We start from the raw sequence: 11664 nt of genomic DNA on the forward strand, positions 1-11664 counted from the left end.
ATATTCACCTTATTGTAGTTTCAAGAGGAGAGATCTGGGAACGTCTCTCATACCGCCATGACAAATTTCTTTAGCTTATTTTTATTTGGGAAGCTCTTTATCTGTCCATCGACTCTAAATGGTAGCTTTGCTGGATAAAGTATTCTTAGTTGTAGATCCTGAGTTTTCATCACGTTCGATATTTTGTGCCAAACCCTGATGCTCTGCATAGTTTCTTTTGAGAAATCTGCTGCCAGTCTTATGGGAGCTCTCTTGTAGGTAACTAACTGATTTTCTCTTGCTGCTTTTAAGATTCTCTCTTTGTGTTTGACCTTTGGCATTTTAATTATGATGTGTCTTGGTGTGAACCTCTTTGAGTTCCTCTTTTTTGAGACTCTCTGAACTTCCTGGAGTTTTATGTCTATTTCCTTCATCAGGTGAGGAAAGTTTTCCATCATCGTTTCTTCATATAGCTCTTCAATGTCTTGTTTTCCCTCAGGTACCCCTATGACATGGATATTTTTACTTTTAATAGTGTCTCATAGACTCTTTACATTATTATTATAGTCTTGGCTTCTTTTATCTTGCTGTTTTGATTGAGCGTCCTTGGCTTCCTCAACCTCTATATAGGTGGTTCGATTCTCTTCTTTATCCACTCTGTTTATTCCTTCTAATATACTCTTCATCTCAGATAATGTGTTCTTTATGTTTGACTGGTTCCCCTTTATAATTTTCATTTCCATTTGTATGTTTTTATCTTTTTGTTAAAGTTTTCACTGAGTTCATCTACTCTTCCCTAAGTTCATTGGGCATCTTTATAACCAGTGTTTTGAATTGTGCATATGGTAGATTACTTGACTCCATTATTCCTGGATCTCTGTTCTGTTCTCTCATATGATTTCTGCTTTTTTGTCTTCCCTTTTTGTCTGCCTTTCTGTGTCTGTTTCTATGTACTAAGTAAAGCTTCTAAGTCTCCCAGTCTTATTAGTATGGCTTTGTGTAGTAGGTGTCCAGTGTCACAATCCTGAGAGGGGTTCAGCTGCAAGCCAAATTTAGCCCCAGGCTGTTTTCCCTGAGCCACCTGTTAAGATTCAGCAAGCAACTCACAGATGCTGTGCTTACAGTTGCTTCAAGAAACCACACCAGAAACTGAGGCCAGCTGCTACGAGTTTGAGCTTTCCCACTGCTCAGCAAGGAGCACCTTACTAGCTGAGGACATACCTGGATGTGGCTTGAGAGGGTCCATGAGTTGGGGGTGGCAGAGTTTCAGGGAACCCTCTGGGCGGAGTGACCTCTGTTATCCAGTTTGATGACATCTCAGCGATGGTGGCGCTGAGTCTGCCAGCATGAGCCAAAACAGATGTTTGTTGTCTTTCATTTGAGATGTTTCTTTGTTTTCCTATTTTGGCTGCATACTGGTGTTTGTTTCTATGTATTAGGTAGGGCTGCTATGTCATCTGAACTTAGTGGAGTGGCCTTATGTATTAGATGTCCTCTTGGCACAATCTTTCCTAGTCACCAGTGCCAGGTGCTTCTGATATGTCTCTTGTATTGGTCGTGTGTGCCTTACTTTTGTAATTGAGCCTTAGTTGCTGTTTGCTTATAAGTGTGAGGGATTGACCCCTAGGGCTGATTGGTTTTGATGGCTGGCCATGACAGGTGGAGGGGCTGTTGTGCAGGGGCTGACCCTACAGAGCAGGATTTGCTTTAGCAGTGCTCTGGTGTCTGCCCTTTGGATGTGACCTCTGGGTGGTGTTCCAGCTTAGACTGAAGCTGGTACCTGGGCATGCAGGCTGGGGCCTCCCAGGAGGGGCTTTGCTGCACTCCAAGTTCAGTTGCAGCCTATGCGCTGCCTGGGGCCATATGAAATGAACCACCAAGCAATCTGCAGTTGTCCGCCATCCTTGCTGGGATTGGAAGTGCCTCGAGAGGCCAAGCTGCAAATTGAGACTGGCTGCTGCTAGTGCAGGGTTTAGGGCTGCTCAGCAAGAGGTACCAGTCATGCCAAGGCTGGATGCTGGTTTTGTTAACATTTGAGAGATTTTAGGAAAGTTTGCAGCATGAGCCAAAACAGATGTTTGTATGGAAAAGCCACTAGAAATGGCTTGGGTGTGCCTACACGTTCGGCAGGGGTGGGTCTTAGGGAATCACCAGAGCTAGGTGACCAGTGTTAGTTACATTGTTGGAGACTCAGATATGGTACCCACCTGGGTCTGCAAGCCAGGCAGCAGAGGGCTCAACAAAGGAACAATGCCCTCTGTCAGCACTTTTGTCTGGGAGAAAGCAGATCCTTCGGCTCTCACCCTGAAACCAGACAATTCACTCTGTCCCTATATGTCCCTAGCACCTTTTGAGTTGCTACCCCAGTGCTGGAGCTCAGAGAGAGTGATTTCATCAGTAAGTCTGCACCTGGGCCCCTTAAGAGGAAAGTTTGTGAGTGCAGCCCTCTGTCTCACTCAGAGACAATCTCCACTGGTTTTCACAGCCAGAAGTTGTGGGGACTTCTCTTCCTAGCACTGGAACCCAGGGCTGGGCAGCCTGATGTGGGGCCCAGATCCCTTGCTCTTCCAGGGAGACCTCTGCAGCCGAGATATTTCTCCCAATTCTCAACTGTCACATGTGGTTGTGGGACCAGACCACTTTGCATCTCTGCCCCTCCAACCAGTCTCAAGGTGGCCTCTTCTGTGTTCCCCAGTTGTAGGACTTCTGTTCAGCTAGACGTCAGGTGATTCCCAATGACTAATCGCTCTTCTCTATTTTAGTTGTAATTTTGATGTGGTTGTGAGGGGAGGCAAGTGCAGCATTTACCTACTCTGCAATCTTGACTGGAAGCCCAGATCTACTTCTCAAACCTACATTTGGGAGAGAATTTAGTGGGAAGAACTATAGCCTCTGCCACTGAAACTCACCTTGGGATCATACTTATATTTATTTCTCCCTCTTCTAGTGTTTATCCTAGATTCTTCTTAATCTTAACTACCATCTATGCCCATCTGTGCACACCTTAATGGCCTACCTATAGTCATGACATAGACCCTCAATCCAAGGAGTCTGGTTCCTGCATTGCCATGCTGTTCTTAGTCAAACTGAGATTTATTCTTGACAAAGTCTCAGCTAACCCTAGTAGGAACTAGCAAATAGAACTTGTCAGAGTTTCTTGCTTCCAGTCAAAATGAATGAGCCTTTATAACCCCACCTTTCTCAGTCACTGGATGCAGGCTGCCTGGGAGGTGTATAAACTTAGGTGGAGGTGAATTTAAAAATTCAGATAAACCCTGAAAAAAAAGTGGTAACTATAGGTTATTTGTTAATCACACTCTTAGCCCTAGTGCAAAAGTTTTCCTTAAAATAAAATCTGAGCAGTGTATCCTCATGTCTGCTATATAAAATCCAGTTGAAAGAGGTAATCCTTTCCAAAGGCTATGGCAGTCAGAACAGTCCAGCATGGGGCTGAGAGTATGGGCTCTGATTGGTCTCCTCATTAAATTTGCTAATCTCTTACCCACTGTGGTCAGGCGTACAGGCTTTCCCCATTGGCCAGGCCCAGGTAGTATGACCACCACTGTAGTCAGGGAGGAATGGAGTGGTTTTCCCATTCAGCATGTGGAATTGGTTCACTATAGAAAATATATCTTTAGTTATCATACTAAAAGGGGAAGAACACTGGGCAGCCAAACACAGATAATGTCTACTACTTATGCGATTTGGAAAGAATTTTAGAGCTAGTTGTAAAACATCTACAAAAATGAGCTAGTATTGAAGTCAAAGGCTATGATAAGTCTTGAGATCAGCATTTTTAGGTCTCACAGTTCAAACCTGCAGGTGAGAACAAAAGTAAGAGAAGCACAGTTTCCTTTTAGGAAATGTAGAGACATTAGCAGCAGTGGTGAAACTATATACAAACCCTACAAACCTTATCTAAAGGGATGTATTCTTACTACATGCTGATAAAAATAAAACAGAAGGGCACAACAATAAATTCTTTTACTTTGCAGGAAACTCACAGAACTTTGATGTATATTTTTCTTACATTGATTGACTGTCATAGTCTATCTAGGAAAATAGAAAACTTTGCAAGTATTTAAATTAGGGAATCCTTCAAACATGCGATGGAAGACAAATGGGATGGAGCAGCAGTAAGAAGCCACAACCACCACTACTAGGATAGAGTAATAAAGGGAGGCAGTGTGATTCAAAGGGCTGGAGTCAGCCAGTTAAACCCCTGCAGATCTGTGTGATGGGAACCGAAGCCACAGAGGAGATGCTAAAGCCATAGTAGAGATGCAGTTACTACCAGAGACATTGGCCAAGGTTGAATGGTAAGGGGATGGAGAAATATCCTTGCTTTTCTGTTTGCTAGCTCCTCAGCTTCTTCAGTGCCTGTGAATAGTGTAGCTGAGCCACAAGCCAGCTGTTGAAATCAGTCAGCTAAGACAATGCAGCCTATCGTAATACATTTCCTACCTATATATAACAGAGGCTGAAAGGGACCAGGAATGCATTAGAGGGTAAGACCCAGGAAAGGCACTTGTAGCCAGGGTGAAAATGCTATCAGTCTTAGACTAAATGCCTTAAATTAGAGGTAAAGTAAATGAAAGATCGTTCAGAGACTAAAATAGATACTCTCTTTTCTTAAGTAATTCTCATCCTTCAAAGTCTCCAGACCAGTAAATTGGTACTTACAGTTATTTCTCCAAGTCTCTTATCTGTGACACAATAAGGCTCTTTCCACAAGATTTATACCTGGGAGACCAGCTATGCATTAGTGAACTTAATTTCTTTATCTCATAGGGGTTGGGGAAAGCAAGCACTGAAACAGTTTGTAAGTGCACTATAGTGCAAGCAAAATTACAGCTGAGGTGTTTTAACTTTGCTAATACTGTGGTTTATTGAAGAATAACAGCTATTTATCTGGAAATGAATGCTAAAGCTTAAACTTAATTGTTTCTTAGAAATTGCATGTATTTTAATCTATGAAACTGTTACACATAAAAGACCAGATATAAAACTCATTAAAGAAGAATTCTATAATGGGAACAGTTAACCATTTTTTTTCTCCATCTAAACATTGGACACTATTTTCTGTTTAGAATCTGCTGGGTCTCTGTTAACAGCAATAGCCACAGAGGTTCTTCGGTTTGGGTCATTATAAAGAAATTAAAGGGATTTGCTGAAATGGCTTGAAGTTATGCTCTATGATGAAAATGAAAATTATGTATTATTCCTCTATATATTTACACATAATTGGTCTTCACCCCAAGTTCCAGGTTCTGTTCTCTAAGTAACTATTATTACCTCCAAATCATGTGAACTAGTTCTTTTTGGACCTTCTTTACAGTGTTTATCATTGTTCTGCTCGGTGATGCGATGTCCATTTCTCACAACAAGGTTGTTTTAATTACTGTGGTTTCATTGAATATTCTTTAAATGTAATAGATTACGTTGATTTTTGAATGTTGAACCAACCTTGCATTCCTGGGATAAACCCCATTTAGTCATAAAATATCACTTTTTTTATATAGTTCTGGATTTAGTTTGCTATTATTTTGTTGAAGATTTTTTGCATTTATGTTAGTGAAAGATATTGGTATCTTTTGTCCTGTAAAGTCTTTGTCAGATTTCTGTAAAGAGCTGCCATACTTTGCTTGGGTCCTCCTTTCTATGTCAAGCTTACAAGTTGTTCTTGGGCAGAGAGCTTGGCACAAGTGCGACTCAGCTTATGATTTTACCTTCTGTTAGAAATTTCACTGTCTTTTGTACAATGTCTGACTGAAAATGTTGACCTCATTTATTTGTTCCATTTTTATCATTGTTTATGGTGGAAGGGGGTTAATCTAGAATATACTACTCAGTTGTGGCAGACAGCGGATAACCTCATGGAATATTGTGATATATGATAGGCCATGATTCCTTTTTCAAAAGTATGTAGGCTCTTCTTACATATTTACTAGGTCAGATTTATTACTTAGATTGTATTCATTTATTTAATTAATGAATTCAGTCAAGAGCTGAGTATGTGCTACCAACAATACCAAGTATTGAATACAGGGTGAAGAGTGAAAGAGGCATGATATTTGACTTCATATGATCTAAACATACTTTAACACTGGCTTATAACATTAAAAATAAACTTTATGTTTTAGTGGGTTTAATTGCATTTATACATTAATGTGGGGGGAAAATATCTTTGCAGTATTTCTTCTTCCATTTCAGAGATAATTTCAAATCATCTTTCTCTTCTTGAAAAAAAAGTCCGTCCGTCCTTCCTTTCTTCCTTCCTTCCTTCCTTCCTTCCTTCCTTCCTTCCTTCCTTCCTTCCTTCCTTCCTTCCTTCCTTCCTTCCTTCCTCCCCTCCTTCCTTATTATGGTGACATTGGTTAATGAAATCCAGTAAGTTTCAGGTGTACAATTTAACAGTAAGGTATATATATATACACACATACATATGTATATATTTATATTGTGTTGTATGAAAAAAGAGTTCTATAATTTTTTTCTTAAATATAGGAATTTTGTTGTTTGGTTAGTTAATACTAGATCTTTTATGGGATTTGTGGTTATTGTCAGTGTACTATTTTTTTCCCCATTACTCTCTGGTGGTTATTGCTAGTATAGAGGAAAGCTGTTGCTTTTTGTATGAATCATTTACTGATCTCTCTATGAAATCCTAATAGTAATATCTTTGAGACTTGCCAAGTAGAGATTATTGGATCTTTATTTTCATAAAATATGCTTTGTACAATACTGATATTGCTGTGAATTAGTATAGTGTCTGTGTTTATCTAATGTGAGGAGTCTGTATATGCGTTTTCTCTATAGAGATTGATATTCAGTGTAGTGTAGCCAGAGGGGATTTAAACCTCTTTTGGAATGATAAGCCACTTCCTGCTTAGAGTCAGAGCATTAAGCAGCATTATGTCTTACCCTGTGAAACACCAGTAAACATCCTTTTGGCAATAGTCCCTTAGGACAAGCTGTTTAGCAATGTAAAGCTCCATGGTGGTCAGGTTAGATCATTTTTATCTGGCTGTGAGACTATGAGAAGAAATCACATTTCACCATTATAAATACATACATACATATATATATGTGTGTGTGTGTGTGTGTGTGTGTGTGTGTGTGTGTGTGTATACACACACACACATATATATAGATATAGATATAGATATATAGTGTGTCTACCAGTGAACTCAAGCTAGCTTTTAACATATATATATTTTAAATTCTGAAATGTTTGACATAAATACTATGTCTAATTATCATATTTTTTCCAAACAAATGTTAATAATATAGTTGAAATCATCAGTAATTGGATGAAAAAAATCATTATTTTATAGTATTCCATCACCTCAAGACACTGTATTTTCATTTATCTAAAAATATTTTTTCATATATTACATTATTTAAGGCCAATAATGGCAATCTTAGCATCACCCAACTTTTATTTACTTAAACATGTTTCTAATAAGCTTTATTGTTGACATCCATTGAATTTTTCTATTTGATAGCATTAAAATAATTTAAAATCTAACAAGAAAAAGCACACACACATACATGCACACACATATCACAGAGAATTTTCATTTTTCAGAAATGGATGAACACTTTTTGGTGCTGTGTTGGGGAAAATGACTATTCTCATTGCCTGGGTTGTTTTAAGAAATACTCTGAAAAATTGGTAAATGATAACTCTTCTCCCTAAGAAAAATGCACATATGCACAGGATCTGTCATTCAACTTTGATTTAGTCCAACTTTTTCATATTGCAGGTAATAAACAGGTATAGGGGGGAAATAAGCCACATGATTAAGTAAAGGTAAATTCTGGCTTAGAAGGAATTCTCATCTCCTAATCTAATGCTTCCATGATTCTATAGGATAGCTTAACAAGAAAGAGTCAAAGGGCAATAAATAAAAATCAGATTGATAGACATAAAAAGGATGCAAACAGAGCAAAGAAATATTTAATGATGTTTGATGGCCTAAATGAATGACTAAAAGAGGAAGTAATAAGCAAGCGAAAATATGACTGATATTATTTTTTTACTTGAGGATAAGACCTCCTTAGTGGTAATATTACAAACAAGAGGCAAGTTCTATCACTAAGATGGTTAAAACAAGCAGACTATTAATACATTTATACAGATTATTGTTAGAAATGAAATGTGTAAAGGGAAAATTGTCTGTAGCTCTTGAACTTGAAGATTAATAATGCTTGGAGCCACATACATATAGTGTTTGTTTATAAAAGCACGGAACTATTTTATTTTCTTATCAATTCAAGATAAGAAATAGTCATGCTAAAAGCAACAATAAAAAATTGATATAGAAATAGGAAGTGGACCGGGGGAACTGAGTAAATGGTAAATGGGATCTGTACATACTATTTCTGTGACTGCATCTGAATCTACAGCTATCTCAAATTAAAAGTTTATTTTAAAAGATCAAATAAAAAATACTCACCTCTGTTGCATATAGTGTTGGGTCTCCTCATTCACTATTATAAAATCTCAATTTATTTTCTTGACATTGGTAAGTTCTGCTTTCTGGACACCTAAGATAAATGGATTCCTCTATCTTGAACCATGTGCTAATATAATGAAGATATTTATATCTGTACCAGGTACCCAATTGTCTGTAAACCTTATATTTGTTAGGAACTTCTCCATTTTATTTACTACACTAAAATTTTCATGTTTCATGATAAAGATACACATCTCCCAACAGCTGATTTACTTCTCTCAACTGAAATATAGTGGACAGTGTCTTGATTTTTCCTGGAAAATTTTATTTTCCTAGATCATCCGATTTTGGAAATCTGTAGGTGCTGGTCTAGTCTTTGCTCTAGACTTAAAACTCTGGATTTTGCCTTGAGCGAAGCTTGTGATTACTCTTTCTGACTTTCATTAAATTTGTTACAGTACTAACAACCAGGTACTAATAAAAGATCTCCAGCATAGACCATATTCTGTTTTGCAGTCAGTTGGAGGACAAATTCTCTTTGAAAGATAAGAGTAAAACATCTTCAAAAACAGGTTGATACAGCAACAGTTGTAAATAGAAAGAGGACAGGTAAGGCAAATTTACAAGACGTATACATCAGAGGAAGGCAAATCTGTTTTCAGCACTTCACCCAACAATATTTGATGTTTATACGCCAAGGTTAGTACAGAAATCTGATGTTTAGCTACTACTGTAGGATCAAGTTCATGAACAATGGTTTCTCTCTCTCTCTCTCTTTTTTTTTCCTTTAACAGTTTTACTCTCATATTATCAGTTCTGTGTTCAACTTCTAGGAACACATCATTTGGTCTTAAGGAAGCCTTATGAGTAAAGTCTTTAACAAGAACAGGATTTAAAAAACATGTGCTACCTATTTCAAAGTTGATTATAAGAACACTTCAGCTCTGGGGACAGTTCTTGCTATTCTAGATTTTGGTCATTTGGCTGCAACATAATCCTCATTTCTGAAGGAGCAAGTTCGTGGCCTGGAACTTGGAGAGGTTTAGTACTACCAAGTTTAAGTCAGGTGACAATGGAAATGGGGGCATGGCTGGGGATGGGGAGTGAGAGCAACACTGCAACAAACTATACTACTCCCCATGAAAGCTTCCTCTGTAAACAATGAAATATAAAAAATAATAAATCTTTCCTGTAGTTGCTGGCAATCTGCTGGACAGAGAAATGCAATAGATTTTAGTTTCTTTTGATTAATTTTACCTTTTTCATTTGCTGTTTTAAGAGACAAAGTAGTGTGTTACTGATTAGCTTCTTGCTGAGTTGAAATATGTTTACAAAAGTTTTGAGGTCTTCAGCTGACTATGCAGTGACCCAGTAGGAATATTAGAAATCATGCAACCAATATATTTTTATACCAACCTCTCTATTTTCAGAACTACGGCTAGTAAAGGAAATATAAGAACATAGTTTGCCAAGTTATATAGAAATACAAGGAAAGGTTAAGCTCTGGAAACTAGCATCAAAGAGCTTTTTGGCTAGTTAGGGAGAAAAAATTCATTCAAGTAACAAAATTCTTTTAAATTTTTCTGATGTTGCGGATTATGTTAGAGAGCAAATGACCAGTACCTGGAATAGCAAGAACTATTCCCAGAACTGAAGAGTTCTTATAATCATAATATGTGTCGAAGATACAATTTTAAATAATTAACGAATAGGTGGCACAAATTATAAGAGCTTTAAGAGTTAACTTCAAGTTGAGCCATCTGTGAAAGGGTGCACTGAAAATGAGAGAATGAATTTCTGAAAGGTGGCATTGTTTAAGTGAATAGCCATGGTGGTTATATTTTTATTTGATTTCCGCCCCCCTACCCCGCCCCTCACTTCTTTGCCTTAGATGAGCCTACATAATGAAACAGCATAGAGAACTGAGTTAAAAAATACATGAGAAGCTTTAAGCCAGTCTGTCTCTGCCAAGGAAGAGATGTATCATGTATAATGGATTTGTTATGCTTTATAGAATCTGGTTGATTTGCAAGAGGATAGAAATAGCAATTGTCATATCTCCACTCCCCTCTCCACTCTTTCCCTTACTTGAATAAGTGGAGCTATTTGTTTATTCTCACCTGCTAAAATTTAACAACTAAGAATATGCTGTAACATCAGCAATTTTGCCCTAGTAAAGAGCTTCTGTGAGTGACCCTGCTGACAAACTTGTCCTAACTATAGCACAGCTTGCATTTGCCACAAGTGAATGGGTTCAATTAGCAAGAGAGAGACAGTGTTTTCAATCATCAAAAAAAAAAAAAAAAAAACAAAGAAGAAAACATTTTCCTCTTTATGGAGAGGTGACATTGTAGCATACAATTTTTTTTCTTTAGGTTTTACAAAGAAAGCAACTAAAGCAAGAAAACAGCACTTTAGCATTGAAAAAGCGATTTGAAACAAAATTTCAGGGCAGAATTTTCAAAAGACATTAATAGAGAGTAAGGTTTTCCATGGGTATTGGTATGTTCTTATACCTAAACTTTCATGCCTTTCTGTTCTGCGTATTAAAATTTCAAAGGCAATATTAGGCATTTGCTGTGATTTATGTAATGAAGCGAATAACCCCAATTTTACCTGAACTTATGCAATTTGAGAAGAAGCATTACTTCTTTTAGCTTATCTTATGGGATAATATTTAATGCAATGAAAAAAAGAAAAAAAATTAGATAGTGTCGTGATGGTTGAAAAATGTCTCAGCCTAGCCACTGACTAGTAGGTGAGCTATGTGTATCTGGACTGCAGTGAGGACTATAAATTTCCAAAGTGTTCTGAACCAAATTAAATAAACCTGTGGAAGCATCATGATAGACATCTCGATATTAGAAAAGAGGAGAAATTGGCTTTTAAAATAAAAATCAGACTATATAATTTCTCAAGAGGAGTCACGTGTTAAACTTAGAATTAAGTTATGGAAAGCAAGACAAGATCAGCATTCTAGAGAGTAGTACAGAGATGGATAAAAAGAAAAGGGAAAAGATCTGAAAATAAAAACCAAAATGGAGACTGTGAAACTACCTTCCAGGAAGTATCCAAATCTCTTTGCTTCTCTGTAACATCTAATTTATTTATGCATTTTAAACTCATTTAATTAGCAAACCTTCACTTTACTATTCTTAAGTATCAGGAAACAGAGAAGGTGTTGGCAATGCAATAATAAATGTGACACAGGCCTATCTAAAGA

Source organism: Pteropus medius, unplaced genomic scaffold, assembly GCF_902729225.1.
Source record: "Pteropus medius unplaced genomic scaffold, Ma_sr-lr_union100, whole genome shotgun sequence".
NCBI classification, from domain to species: Eukaryota; Metazoa; Chordata; class Mammalia; order Chiroptera; family Pteropodidae; genus Pteropus; species Pteropus medius.